Below are 14508 nucleotides of genomic sequence, written 5' to 3'. Positions count from 1 at the left end.
GCTGAGAGGGAGTGGGCTGACTCTTCTCTCTGGCTCTTCTCTTCCTTCCTGCCCCTGCCACGCAGTTCTGTCTTTGCCTTGCATCAGCTTCTGTGCTCATGGACCAGATGTGCCAGTTCCACTTGCTGACCTGGCCAAGAACAGCTGCCACCCTAGGTAGTTTTCTGCCACTTTAGCAAGCTTATTGAGTTTAATGTGAAATTGAGTCACTACTAGAACCCATCTCTTTTTGTAATAGCAATGTCATAATTGATATCAAGCGATTTAATAAAGCTGGGCCCTTAGGGTGAGGTTTCACAGGGTGCCTGAGCCTTTTTTGCAGCTTGCTGCTGTCAAAAAGAAGAATCCCCCAGGTACACATTTCGTGCTGCTTTCTCTGTGTTTGGTGCCGCCCCCTTTTTCAGCTGGCTCAGCTCACTCAACTGGCAGAAAATGAACCTAGCAGAAGTGTGAACAGCTTTATGTCAGTTCAGTGAACTGAACTGGAAGGTATCAGACAAGTGCCAGAGCCAGCATGGCTGTGGACTGGCACTGGGTAGACTCAGCGGGGATGAGGAGAGGAGGGAAACCTCTTTCAGCAGCAGAGGAATGCAGGGTTGGCTCAGCTGGCTTGTGAAACCATGTAACTTCACACAGTAACACAGCCATTTTCTCATTGTGAAGATGCACTCTCGTATGGGCTTCATTTTGAGGAGTAAAAAAAAAAAAATCTTCTGTCGTTCTAAGATACCGAGAAAATATATGCATTTCCCCTCCACAATTAGATGGTCCCAAATCAAAAGTGAAAGAGAATAAATAGAACTGGGGTTTGGAGGTGTTGGGAGCCACAGACTATCTACACTGTGTGCCGAGTAAAGGAATTTTTGTTTGTTAAATTTTTTAAGCAGTCTAACACTTCTGCAAGGAATGCCGAGCTTCCCTGTGTTTTTTCCTTGAAATGGAAGGAAAAAAAAAAAAAGGTGTTTCTGTAGCCATTAACACCCTAATTAACACCTAACTTTTCTTTCAAATGAGTTGGTAGGAGAGTTGATGGAGCTGTAGCAGCTGGAGGCAAAACTTTCTTGGCGAGTAAGCTTGCAGCATGAAAGCGGGGAGGGGGGGAAATCATAAAGAGCGAGCTTGGTTAATGTCCTGAAAAGAGAAAGTGTAAGATATTGAAATAGGGCAATGAATAAAAATCAATATTAAAATAGCAGCGGCTGGATCACTGCTGCTATCACTTGGCGTGTGTTTGTTGGAGGCAGTACTGCCGCACTGCAGGCTGGAAGGAGGTTTGCCAGCAGAGCTCCTGGGGGAGCCTCCTCCTCAGCTCCACAGCAGAGAGCCGCCTTAACTCCATATTCAAATGGAAATAGTCACTGGGGCAAGGCAACTTTTTGTAGGGACAACTGTGTCTGTGGGAAAGTTCTTGCCAACATTGTTAATGATACAGTTTCACGATTGCTTTAAGCCAGCCTGTGTGTGTGGGCTGGCGTCAAAAAGGGAGGTCCCAGCCATGTGTTTCTGCCGCCTCTCTGGTGCCAGCGTGAGCGTGAGTGGTAAACTGTAAAACTAACCTAGGGAAAAAAGCATGGGAGGGGTTGGCCAGATCGCACCCGTGATTTCTCACCATCTGATTGCACAAGTGCCAGCGCTGGCACTGGGGAGGTTGGCTGGGGGGCGGAGGAGAGAGATGCAGCTCCGGCTCGGGCTGTTTGACAGCCATGGAGAGCGCACAGTCTGAGGCAGGGGGTGGGGATTTTTTTTATTGTTGTTATTCTAAATGAGTCATATCATTGTAGCGCATTTCAGGATAGAGATGCTGCCCGGGAGACGTTCGGTGCTTAGGAGGCTGGCCCGGCTCTGGCTCCATGTAGGTCAGTGAGGAGTGTGGTCTCTTGTTCCCAGCATATCACTGCAGCTACTGCCAACAGGAACGCAGGGTTCTTAATTAATTTTACTCCGCGTAATACAGCACACACCTAAGCCTCTGATGGAGCACAGCCATAGTTTCCAGTTTAACAATGTATCAAGGTGTGTCATTAATATACAGTTACATATGCTAAGTCCTGTCTTATGTAAGCAATAGCGCACAACAAGGTGTGTTTAAGTCAGCCAGTGTGCATACATCTTGGATGTACTGGGGCAGCAGGGTTGCTGAGGGCTATAACACGCCCAGGGTGTGGGTGTATTAGCTGACTAATCCGCATTTTGTAGTGTTACTGTGCTTATTAAATGCATTGAAGAGAAAATTTTAAATTAGTATCTGAATTATGAAGAATCAACGCTGCGTAAATGGAAGTGAGCAAAAACCTCTCAAAGACGTAAGCGAAAGTGCAGGGCTACTTCTCCCTTTGAAACTTCCCCTTTTGTTTGTCTTCCTCGCAGGTAGCAGCCAGAGGTTGTGGTTGGCTCTGGAAACAGCCAGTCCATGTTTACTGAGCCATTACTCCCTCAGATGCTGCGATTAATCTCGGTGAAGTTGTCCTGGTCTGAGTCTCAGCTCTTAAACTGCAACCTATGACTAAGGGGAAAAGTTTCATGGAAACTAATTTTCTGTATATTCTATCTGATATCTATTTTTCTGAGTTTTTTCCCCATGTATCTTAGGAAAGAAACATTTTTACCTTCGTATTTGGACCTTGAAATTTCAGAATGATCAACTACTTTTGAATTCAATTAGTAGTTATCTGCATCACGTGCAGGTGATTTTGCTAGATTAGGTCTTACTGATGAGCCATTTTCAGTTCATTGAAGGAGAGGTATAAGCTGTGAGTGACACTGATGCACAGAAAGTGACACAATTCTGTTGGGGTTAGCGCTCTAAGCTTTTTGTGAGTCTGCACTTTTATCTCAGATGTTTCTGCTCTGTATTTTTCAGCATGCCTATAGACAGCATTCAGTTTCCATCTCTGCAATGTTTCCTTCTCTGAACAAGAATTAACCTGTTATTGGCTATTTTAAAGGGAACTGAGTTTGTTGGGTTTTCAGTCCTTTTGCAGTTTTAGGATTTTAGTTCTCGAAGCTAATGTTGATGATCTTATACAAACACCTGTTTTTCTTCAACTCTGTAACCGGGGAATTTTCTTTGGCTCAAAGAACCTACTGGACATTCACTGTTGACCTGATGCTAAAATGATTGCTATCTGTTAGCCACCCACTTCTCAATGTATCAAGGATGCCTGGTTATATTAATTCCACTATTAATATTGTCTTAGAAATTAAATAACCCAAACAATAGCCTTCCATTCCCCCAAAATCACTCTAAAATTCTTCCAAAATTTTATTTAGCTATTTATTAAAATCAATTGCTGATGAAACTTTAAAACATGTTATTATATAGTCTTTGTCCCTTCTTTGACGAGAGAAAACTGAAAATTATTCTGCTAATGTCAAAGCTGATATCAGGGTAGTCAGGAATGTACTTTTCCAGTAAAAGTGCACAGGTGCAATCAGGTATTGTATCTTGTGTGGTAACGATATGCCTGTGCACAAAAACAAAAGAAGTTTCACCACTGTGTAAGGCACAATGTTTCATTTCCCTTAGTTTACCTCTGCAGCTGGCAATTCAAACATGTTCTTAGCCTAACTTTGTGCCATTTTGATACAGTTAACCCAACATTTTTCTTCTCCTCTCTGTAGCTGGTTGGTTCCGTTTTTTTCCCCTCCATACCTTGGGCCTTGTCTAGGTTCTACAGAACTTGCCAGACCTACACTTGGCCTTGCATGCTTTGGCCTAGTTCTTAGTTCTTGTAAGCCTGACCTTTGACCACTGTTCAGAGTTCAAATGAATAATATAAGTGACTGTTTTGTCTGTGAATCATGGCATCATATAGGCTGGAAAAAAACATTGAGATAATCAAGTCCAACCATGAGCCCCAGACCACCAAGTCCACCAGTAAACCATGACCCTAAGCCTCTGCCCACTTTCTGCTTCTACTAATGTAGTATTTAGCTGGCTTGGTTGCACAATAATTTTTTTCTTTCCCAGATACCTTAAGTATGATAATAGGTAAGCTGTTTTCTTACTGTGAACGTGGTGCTTTAGAAAACGCCACCTTTACTACTTACAGCAGGGGGTTGTAGTATGTGAAGGTGTTTGGTGTTTTAGAAGTCTTCCTGGAAACCACAGTTAAAGAAAATTGTATCTTTCAGAATGTTGTCTTTTATGATCCGTTGTCCTTAGTTAAGAGTCCTTAACACGACAAAAAATAAAAACTTAACATCCAATGAATGAATAATTTCCCTAAGTAATTTGATAGCAGTGTTACAAGCAATCCATTTTGGTAAGTCACAAAAACTGTATTTCAGTGACAGAAGGTGGAAAGTTATCTTAATTAATCTTCAGTCATGGCAAAATTATTGTAAGCAGACATAAAAGAGGAGTAGTTAGCATCTACCTCTGCAGTTTTAGAACTGGAAAATAAATTGCAGACTACATTGGAGTTCATTTACAGACTACTAATTGGAGCTCATTTAAACATCGTGCAGAATGCCATTATCTGTGTGGTATGGCACTATGGTGCAAAATCAAAATTTACTTAAAAGAGGTTATTAAATTTTCCCCCAAGAATTGTAGTTCAGCTCCTTCATTTATCTTGATAAATTGGAAAGTTGGTGTTTAGGAGAATGAATGAATGACTAAAAAAATTGCTCCCTATCATTAGGGTAATTTACATAGTATAGAACAAGCCACTGACATGGGTATATTTCTCCTGCCCAGTGTAGGTGTGAATCCTCAATCAAAGTTATTACAGGTTGTAATCAGTTCTCCTGTATGTGATAGTAATATTAATGGATATGATTTCAGAGGAAAAAAAAATTTATATTGACTTGATGAGATTCCTGTGGATTTAATTTTATCTCTAAAAATAAGTAATTTCCTACAGAAAGTTTCTGTATTAATTCCAGTTTATTCCACAACCTTTAGAAGTTATCTAATGTCCCAATAACTGTAGTAACTACTTTTTGTTCAAGATTACTTTGATGAGCCAGCTATTAACAACATGAGTAACTTGATCCAAAGGAAAACAATTTCATTTGAGAAATTTGTGAAGGCCAAACCTCATATGTCTGAGTTTTGCTTGGACAGATACATGAGGGATACCCACTCATGGTGTGCATCAGTGACTGGCTCTTCTGCTCCTTAGTCCCAGCTGAGGTGAGGATACACTAGAGAAACTCTTAACTCTCAGTAGCATTATATCAGCAAATCAAATCAGCACAGGCTTATCATGGAAACTTGAAATTAAGAGGTGTGTGTGGGTTTGAGACTGTATCTGTAGAATATTTTTTGCATTAGAGATGTTGCATTACATATAGCTGGGAATTTATTGTGAGAAAACTTAGAATATGCATTTTTATTGTGCTCTGTTTTTATTACTAGAAGTATTCCATAAGTGATTCAATGTTGCTTGAGAGTATGAAACAGTGTACTTGGGCAATACTCCCATCACAACCTTGCAAATTATGTTGATTTTTATTTATCTGAATTTCCTACAAGAGAAGTAAAGTTGTAAGTTGAGGAGAACCATTGTTCAACTGGAAAAGAAGAAGGGGAACATTTCTGGGTGTGTCCTTTGGGTCTGCTCAGTGCAGCTGAGGAGGCTGAATGGTAGTGGGCAGGAGGTGCATTAAAGCCTTTGTGTACTGCTATTGAAACTGTGGTAGCAACAGACATATTTAAACTGACTGTCATCAGTCTTATTCTAGTTTGATTTCTAAAATAATAGAGGGACAGGGAAGACAAACAGCTCTGCTGGGAAGTCTTTACAGCAGCACAATGCTTAGGAGACACATTGTGTGATGCTATTGAGACAGAGCATGCTTAAAAGCATGTTAGCCACAAAGACAGCAAAATAGTAATTTTTTCTTTTGTTTTGTGACATAGACAGGGATTAATATGGCATGGGTGGTTGCTGATTATTGGGATTTTCTGCCTTTTTCTGTTGTGTAATGGTTGCCTGTAACTTTAGGATGTTTCAGCTGTGATTTTTCATAAAAGGTGTTCTCCTCAGGTTGAAACTTTCATTAGCTATTCTTGATGAAATTTTCAGTTTTCTGCAAGATTATAAAGAGGTGTTATGTTGTTATTATTATCTGGTTGTAATTTTAAAAATTCTAGTGCCTTTTGTTTAACTCTGCTTTCCTGAGAGCTTGCTGCCTGTGGCAAGAATTTGACTTCTGTTTTGACACTGTGGGTTTGCCATCCCGTAAAATCTTTCCCTATTTGAAATGTTTTAAAAGCTTGAAACCCTTTAAAAAAAAAAGTGGCAGCTTCTTACGTGCTCATTAAAGATTTCTTCCATATTAGAAACTAGTATCTGGAAGTTCTCTTCTCCCTGAGTATGTTAAAGCTTCTTGCAGTAAGCAGCTGGTTGTATGGTCCCCCAACAGCTGCTACTTCCATTTAAACACTGTGTGCATCATCCCAGTCTGAGCCTGAGCCTGCACCTTTTCTTTACTACTCCTCGGTGTAGTAAGATTGTAAGTGTGCCATAACTTAAAATAAATATGTTCCAGTAGGGCAAGAGAGTGAAGCAAGAGCCTGCACTTCATGATTGTTGCTTTGGGGTAAAGTGAAACAGAGCTACAGAACTGACAGTAGAACTTGAAATTTCCCAGTATATTCTGGGTCACAAGAGCCAATGGTCTGGAAAATGTAAATTTAATGCCTGAGCTAATGTTTTCGTCCGTGTTGATTTATTGTGATCTAATGTTTGAATTCCCACTGGTTGGTCTTCTTCATGGTATCATGGAATCAAAGCAACAACTGGAGCAAAGTCTGTGTTTTAGCCAGCTCTTTAAAATGTGCATTTCATTTCTTATATGTGTATTTTCTGTGCTTGGTTTAAAAGTCTGAGGCTGAAAATTTTTCTTAATGTTTTAATCAGTCTTAAAAACTGATTTCTTTGTGAAAGGCTATAAAAAATGGTATCTGACTGATCCTTCTGTTATTCTAGATGGGATGCTGTGGTTGTATGCATTACTGTTAAGCATAGCTCATATTTGTTTAGTGCCTGAGTCTGACAGATGTTCAGGAGCTGAGGGATACAGCCTTGGGCAGCTGAAGAAATTTCAGTGAAAGTGAGGGCAGCTGAGCAGTATGACAGGGTTGAACCAGTTTTCTCATTGGAAGAGAAGTAGAACATTTCAAGTTTATGGCATGGAAGTCTTAATTAAGCATAAGGCCTTCTGAATGTTCATGTTAACAGTGTTTTGTTTGTTTGGGAGTTTTTGAGGGGGTTTTGGATTTAGTTTGGGGGTTTTATTCCCAATCTATAACTCCTGAAAATAATTTTCAGCTGTTTCAGACACACCACCATAAAATCACTTGTGAATTTGGCATGCGATTTACATTTATGCATAGCTTTCCATTCTACGAAAAACATTTATTAGTTTGAGCATATATTAGGTGCCTCAGGTAGTCCCTCTGTGATTTTGCAATTCTGAAACATGGGTTAAATATGAACATAATTTTTAATTAGTTTTCCCCTGTGCTGAACTTGGTGCAGCCTGGTCTGTTCTCCATTACTTTGCTGGTCAGAAGTTGTTGACCTTTAGATTATGCTGCAAAATCCATCTGTTGCTGCAGGCTTCTGTAAAGAGAGATGTAAAGAAATATTATCTCCTGTCAGTCAGCCATGTAAACAACTTGAACACAGGCAGTGGCTCAGTTTCCAAGATCTGAATTAATTCAAAATAAGGAGGGAGAGGAGAAGCTGTGAACCAGTGCTCCCTATTCACTGGAGAATCCTTTCTCAGCTGTTGTGCCCTACTAAAATGCCATTGTCCTATTTTCAAATCCCCCTGCTCTCCATGGGAGAAGCTGCTCTGTGGATAACCCTAACCACTAATTAAATCCTCTCCTGTGATCTAGGAAGAGAAAGGCCATAACCTCCACTTGCTTATCTCTCTGTGCCCTCCCCAGTTGCCAGCTTTCAGCTTGTTTTTATGGCAGTCTCACCCAGGAGACTTCCTTGTTAGCAATCTGATATTTGCATTTTTTGTTAAGTACCCATCAGCTATCTATTTCCATACCCTAACCACTCTTTGACATTTCCCCTAATTTAATGTTTTCTGTACCACAGCCTTTAAGACTGTTTAGAGAACTTACTCTCATTTTTTTCCCCCAATGTTGGTTGGTGATGTATTCAACAAGTCTTTGGTTAAATGATAAACTACAAATTAGTGGCCCTAATGTGTTTTAAATATGGTCATTCCAGTAACTTTTACTCATATAAATGCCACTGATGTGTCTGAAGCTTCTGAGTCAAATTTGAAGTGAGACTGGCAAATAGTTCTCATAATTATAACGCAATGAGGTTCTTGCTCCTTCACTTGCATTACGTTAATTGTTAATGCCTTTTAATTATGCAAATTCTCCCCCCATTAATCTGGTAAGCACGCTGTTCTCAAGACTATTTTGGTAATGTTCTCAGATATGTTTGCAACATTTTCTGATTTTAGCTTGCTATATTTTATTCTCTCAACTCTAAACCAGTGATTTCTGTTTCTCATTGAAAAGCTAGCATATTCTACTTTTACTGCACTGGCATGTCCTATGGCAATAATATTTAATCTGTTGTCTTTATTAGAAGTTTTTATTTCATTTAGAAAATGAAGAAAGGTTCTGCTTTTCTTGGGTCTGAGCATCCATTCAGAGGACTCCCACAGTATATACCCATTACAAAATTACCCTCTTCTCATAGTTTTGTGTATCTTAGTCCTTTCCATTGCCTTATTATTCTTTCAAAAGTGCTTCCCAGTGGTGCTCACATTAAACAAGAGCAAATACACCCGCCATTTGTTCTCAGAGTCAAAAGCTAGATATGCTGTTATGATATATTTGTGTCCTTGTCATATATATGCTACAAATACATGGGAACATACTCTTCAAAAACTTCTCTTATTTCTGTTTACCTGAGCAAATTCATAAATGGCCCCATACAAGAAATGTCACTCTGAGTGCCAGTTTTTAGGAGAGTCCCTCTGGTATATGAAATTTTTGGATGGAAATGTGTTAAAGGATGGACACAATTAGAAGGTGTCTCGTCTCCAGGAGATTTATCCAGGAAATGTTTCAAGGGAAATGATAAGAAATAATTTCAAGCTGATCAAATAACCTTCCTTCATATGGGGTGTCCATCAGAGGACCATTGCAGACTATAGTCTGCAATCTTCTATGTGTCTTAGAATGTTTATATCCATAAATATTAAGGTGCTAAAAAAAGCTGGTTGGAAATATGGTGGTAATTTAGATTATTGTCTGTGTTGTTGTACCAAGTTGATTAGTATGTGTAATTTAGCAAAGTCAGTCATCCAGGTTATAATCTGAGGGGTGTACTTAAAAACATCTCATAAGAAACAAAGATGCCACTCTTCATGTTCAGGGGTAGTTCTCATTAATAGCTCAAATGTTCACCAAATGAACATAAATCATCTGCAGTGGAGGTAGGAATTCATCACTATTTACAAAGATTTTGAAAAATTACTGTAACTTTGCATTAGAATTCACTTTCTAGACTGACACAAGAAGTATTCTTCTGAAGAAGAGGGAAAGTCTTGGACTTATACCACAAAGATCACTTATCAGACTTCTGATTTTTTTGCCTGTCACACAGTTTGATCATCTATGATCAATCTGGTTTTTCAGCATATAGAATTGTCTGAAAAAAAATTAAAGTGTTACAAAAAGATATTTTAGAACAATTTAACTAATTGAGTAATAACAGGTCAGCTGGTCCCAATGGGAACTGTCCAAGAAATTGTTGAGCCTGTAGTTCTGATATGCAGCCCATCAGTAAACCATTATCTAGACTAACATTTTTTTAAAGGACTCCAGGGATCATTCTGGCAATTAACTCTGACTTCTGTAAGGCTGAACTATTAGGTATGATAATAGGAAAGGGATGAGTAAACAGAAAGATAAATACAGTGGATTACATTAGAGTCAATATGATGTCTGTGGAGGGAAGTCATATTTATCCAGTTCCTCCAAATGGGTCAATAGTATATAAAGAATTGTAACCCATTTGATATAGTGGACTGGGAGTTTGAAAAGGCATTTCTTAGGGCTTCTCAGTAGAACTTTCAAAAGCAGCTGTGAGAAGCCTTGAGACTGAGAAGTTCTCCTCACAGTTTAATAGTAGCTTAAATGGCAGAAAATAATAAATGGCCAGTATTATGCTGTAAATGTAGGTTATTTTCATAAGCCCACCAGGATCTTTGCTCTGCAATGCATTCATAAATTACCTGGAAAAAGAGATGTGGAATGACATGACAAAGATTTTTTGATGATACATAATTATTCGAAACTAGGGCTGATGGTGAAGAGTTGCAGACAAATCAAAATATTGATTGAATGGGTGACAGAATTGCGGTAGCATTCGGTAATGATAAATACTGCATAATGTATCTAGAGAAAAATCATCCTAACTCTTATACCAGTCTTAGGGCTTGCTGGAAATTGATTCAAGAAAAATGTCCATGAAGCCAGAAATTATTAAGGAGCTCCCCTGTGGCTGGTCAGGCCCTTTTGTGGACTGCTACCTTGTGTGATGAGCACAAGCTCCTAATTTTGACTAAGGTCAGCCTTCAGCCATTATTATAATAGCCAGTCAGATGAGATAGGCTTTGTATAGGCTTGTTGGAAGTTTGGACTTGATAGGAAGGAAATATCTTTTCTTCATAGTGCAGATGCTGGGACGTAGAGAAGGTATGTGCCAGTCCTTGTACTGCAGCAGCAGGAAAAGGGCCACTTGGTGGAGGGCTCTTGCAAGTTGTCATCTAGTGCCTAAAATTGTTGTCCAGGAGCCTAAAGGCAATTGAGTGATGGTTGCCTGAAGGCAACCATCCTTGAGTGATAGAAGAGTGTAAAGCCTAGGTCCAGGACGACCACTGGGCTGAGGCACGTTGATGACGCATCCAACTTCTTTGGGAAGAGATTGGAGCATGTGCATACATCTACTCCTTGAAAATGTAAAAGGGTACCAGGACGCTTCTTAGCAGCCTCCTGGCAGAGAATTACACACCTCCAACAGTCCTACAGGCAATGCAAGAAGAAAGGGCTCTCTATGTACACCTTTTCTCTCTGGATCCAGTTCATTGTGGCTCTTGCCAAGCCTTCTGGTATTGACCACAAATGGAGACTGAGAAGAGCTGGAGCTGTAAGCGGAGGTTTAGGCAGGGAAGATAACACCGAATGCTGGTGTCGTTTCAGCATCTAGGTGAAGACCTAGTTGGAAGGCAGGGAATCTTTCCTTCCTTAGATGACAGAAATCAGACCCAAGACCTTGATTTTATTGAAAAGTGGTAGCCTAGTACTTGTATGGATTTTTTTTTCTGGCATCTTCTAAGGTGGTCTTTTCCTTGTCACAAACTGTATTCCAGAGGACCAAATCCAGGGCTTTCTCAAGGACTCATGAGTGCTGATATTGGTGATTGTTACCTTCTTATATCACTGTCTCTACACATAGGCAATGAGTGCAGCAGTGACCTCCTCTAATGATGTGAAGGAATCTGCCCCTGTCACGAATTAAGTTTGCTGATTTTGTTCCCTAGGACAAATTTCCAGCACCAGCTCATAGGTTTTTGTGGAAGAATGGCTGGGAAAACTGGGTGTGGAATGATCAGGATACATAAGGCACAAGGGGAAGAAAGGAAAGAATTAGCAGGAGAAGAAATGGTATCTTCTCTCAAGATGTCCCTCTTTATCCCTGCTAAGGAGTGTTTCTTGTGTTTGGTGGCTTTGGTCAGCTGTAAGCAGCATCTTAGAACCTACTGGAGCTTTTTGATGGTACTGTGGAGGGAAACTTTTTCGGCTAGTCAGCAACTTTCATTATTTAGAAGGACCTTATTCCTTCTTCCTGGTCCGAGGGACAATCTCTTTAGATTTGTCCTGGGACCTAGCACAGGAAGAAGTGTTTTCCCTGGTAAGACATGAGCTTTTATAGAGGGATCATTTGAAAAACACAACAAAGAACTTACCTAGTCTTCCCCATTCCATGTAGTACCACAAGCATGTGGCTGGCTCTTGCTCTGATAACTGGTTGGTTCCCCTTGTGCATGTGGGTGGTGAGGGAAGATCTCACAGGGAGAAGGGGCTTGGATTATGGGGGGAAAAGAGCACTTCTGGGGAGGAAGGAAAGAGGGAAGAAGGCTGTATGAGTGGAACAGGTTGTGGTCATGTTGTGTCAATTAATGTGTGCCCAACCCACTGGTTCATATGCAGGTAAGATCAGTCCATCTGCCTGTGCAGGCTGTGGGCTTAGTTTGCACTGTAGCCACTTGAGATTGATAGTCCTGTCATGTACCAAGAGCAAAGAACTTGAGGCCAGGGAGGTGGAGACTCAATCTGACCCAGCAGTCAAGACAGAGAAAAGGTAATATGTCATACAGCTGATCTGTCACAAATCCAATTAGTAAACCAAGAATCACAGTAATAAGAGTTGCAAATAGTTCATAGGCTAAAGTATGTTCGCACAAACAAAATGTCTGTAGAACAGCTATGACTAGTTAGTTAATTAAAATGATAGATTTACTGTAATTTATGAGTGAATGAAACCAGATTCTAAATTCACTGAGCACGTAAATGATTGGAAATGATTAATTGGCTTTTATTAAATGAGAGGGAGGACTAGAGAGTGCTATGTTCTGAGCAACTGACTTGTGATAATGACTGCTCCTGCAGAAAAGCGTAATAGAAAGTCATCTGAGTCACTCATTAACATCCACCACTGCCCTTTCTGTAAATTATAAGTCATTAAAGCCCAATATAGCTACTCTGGAACTTAAATAATAATTTTTACCTCACTAAAATGTTTTATTTGATTTTACTATAGTATGCTTAGAGGCTGAAACTTATTTTGAACAGGTTGGGGAAACCTGTTCCAGAAAGTAAAACCTGATCCAGAAAGCAAATGCCTTGTCTTATATTACTGTATTGAGGGATAAAAACTATTATAAAGTGTTTCATTGTCAATTCGCTTCTTGGTTCCACTGCAAAGAGTGATGATTTTCCTGGCAGTTCAACATGTATTTTCTAAGAATAGAGTGAGAACATCACCTCATTTTTTTACAGATCATCAGATGTCCACCAGTTGGGGGAACTTTGTGTTGGGTTGAATTTAAATCAGCAGTTTTGATGGGAAAGACTCAATAACTCATTAGCAATTCCTTGATCCGCCCAGTTCCCCTGGGTGCTGTTTTAGAATGATAATCCCAATCATTCTTCAAATCTTTATAAGCAATCAGTTTTAAGTACAACTCTCAGAAGATAAGACTTCCTGCTAGTTAGTTTTACCAAAAAAAAAAAAAACCCAAACAAAAAACCCCAAACCAGAACATCCCAAACCAAAAAAAGAAACACAGGTGAGCTAGGGGCTTTGATCAGACAGGTATTCTTTCAAGTCAGATTTAGTCATTTTAGATTTTGTTTCTACATGTCTTATACTCTGCTAGGCAGTCATCCAAATATAGTATTACAAAAAGGTTGCAGAGCTTCAAAATGAACCTCTTAGCCACTTTAGATTGTCTTGAGTGCTTGAAAAAGTGCAATAAATCTATTTTTTTAACGTACAAAACTATTTTTATCCTGATATAAAGGTAATCTCCTGGTACCTTAAATTTACCAAACAAGGATCACGAACTTGGTTGAATCAGCTATCCTTCAAAATCTCCTTTAAAATCCTGACAAAATTCTCTGACAAAGCACTGAGATTGTCTTTAAAAGTCTCATTGTCACTATCTCGCTTACAATAATAGTTTCCTTAATAGAGTGCCACTCATGTTACTTGTTCTCTCTGTTATGTGGTCAGGGCCTTTGTGGGTCTTTGCTGAAGTCTGGATTTGCTGATGTCAACAGGAATTGAGTTTATTCCTTTTCCTGGAACAGTAATGAGATCATCACATCAGCTTTGTGTTGTGACATGATTAAGTTTGCACTGTGACTCAGTTACCTTGTCCTGGAGGACAAAGTTGTAAGATTGGTGGGCATAGGAGCAAAAGGCAGGATCTTGTGGCAGGCATCCAGGTGCTCATTCTGCATCTGAAACCATTGTGTTTTTAAAAGAATACAGTGTAAGAGTATGTAATGACTTCTTGTTTAACAAGAATCTCTCTGCCTGCATTTCTGTAACTGTTAATATTTAAATTATTGACCTAATCAGGTTAAGTGTAAGGGCTGCAACATCTAATTTTAAGGCACATCTTGTTAGTGGCAATTGTGCAAGGGCAAATGCAAAACACTGGTGTAATTAGCTGCACATCAGCAAAAAATGTCAGGAATTTTCACTTGAAACCTCTAAAAGAAAACAAATTGCTTTATTAAGTTAGAAATGCTTTATTTGTAACCTGTGCATATTTATTATGAATACCTTCGTGTGATAATAGTGCTTTGTGATTTTTTTTTCCATAGTCAAAGTGAAAATGAGAGGAAAAAATACCCAGTTCACAGCCTGATTAGATCACAGCTGAAAGCTGGACTATGGGTAGCTGGTTTTTACGCAGTTCAATAGGACTGTCTTTTCA

General features: G+C 39.5%; 1 protein-coding gene across 1 annotated transcript in view; it reads left to right on the top strand.

The window, feature by feature from the left end:
- Positions 1-14508, top strand: part of ULK4 (unc-51 like kinase 4) — a gene marked incomplete at its 5' end in the record, with an annotated part of 208993 nt that overhangs the window by 178734 nt on the left and 15751 nt on the right. The gene's annotated exons all lie outside the window — the stretch shown is intronic.

The sequence above is a fragment of the Fringilla coelebs genome (genome assembly GCF_963513975.1).
Source record: "Fringilla coelebs genome assembly, chromosome: 1".
NCBI classification, from domain to species: Eukaryota; Metazoa; Chordata; class Aves; order Passeriformes; family Fringillidae; genus Fringilla; species Fringilla coelebs.
The sequence above is the reverse complement of the archived record's forward strand: the minus strand, read 5'-3'. Positions and strand labels throughout refer to the sequence as shown.